The sequence below is a fragment of the Frankliniella occidentalis genome, unplaced genomic scaffold, assembly GCF_000697945.3.
Source record: "Frankliniella occidentalis isolate FOCC.00 unplaced genomic scaffold, Focc_3.1 Scaffold18, whole genome shotgun sequence".
In the NCBI taxonomy this organism is placed as follows: Eukaryota; Metazoa; Arthropoda; class Insecta; order Thysanoptera; family Thripidae; genus Frankliniella; species Frankliniella occidentalis.
This window is the reverse complement of record NW_026267148.1, coordinates 1,283,748-1,284,452: the sequence shown is the minus strand read 5'-3', so window position 1 is coordinate 1,284,452 and position 705 is coordinate 1,283,748. Positions and strand designations below refer to the sequence as shown.

The window sequence follows — 705 nt, the reverse complement described above, 5'->3', positions numbered from 1 at the left end:
GTCGAGCCGAGCGCGCCGCCGCCGGTCGCGCCCAGGACAACGGCCCCGGCTGAGCCGCGCCGAGCCGGGACGGGCCCAACGCCCGCGGCCAGCCCGAGCAGCCAGCCAGCCGGCAGCCCCGGCCGGCAGCCGCCGCGCCGCCGCCACCGCGGCAGCGGTAGTAGAGGCGACTCACGTTGTTTGTTGGAGATTCCTCTTCGCCTTGGCATGACGTCACGCGCTGTGCTGCGCGGTGCGGGGCGGGCGGCAGGTTGGTCGCGGTCACATCGTCGCCGTCACGCCGTCACAGCCTCGGCTCGGCCCTAGCGGCCGCTAAGGCCCCGCGGGGCACTCCCTCCTGCTGCGGCCGGTGCGGCGGCTCCGGGGACTCCTCATCCTCCGGGCAGCCACGGACACTTGTTATGGTGCACACACACGCACACACACACTCGGAGAGTAGAGGTATCCAAAGGGTTGCACTGGGGTGGCCGCTGGTCGTAGTGTAAGCTGCCCTCGGGGACCGCGGCGCGGGGCACGGGGCCGGCTGACAGCGGGGCCGGGCGCGGGCGGCGAGCGGACGGGACGGCAGGGCCTCGCTCGGCTCGGCACCGTCTCTACGAAAACACAGCGCGGCAGCGCGCAGCTCACTGAGTGAGTGGAGTGCGGAGTGGAGGGAGGGCCGCCCGGGCGGGCTGGGGCCGGGCAGCCATCGGCAGCGGTGGGGCG

General features: G+C 74.3%; 1 protein-coding gene across 4 annotated transcripts in view; it reads left to right on the top strand.

The window, feature by feature from the left end:
* The window catches only part of LOC113210654 (protein argonaute-2), a 15,293-nt gene that overhangs the window by 7,174 nt on the left and 7,414 nt on the right, over positions 1-705 (top strand). The gene's annotated exons all lie outside the window — the stretch shown is intronic.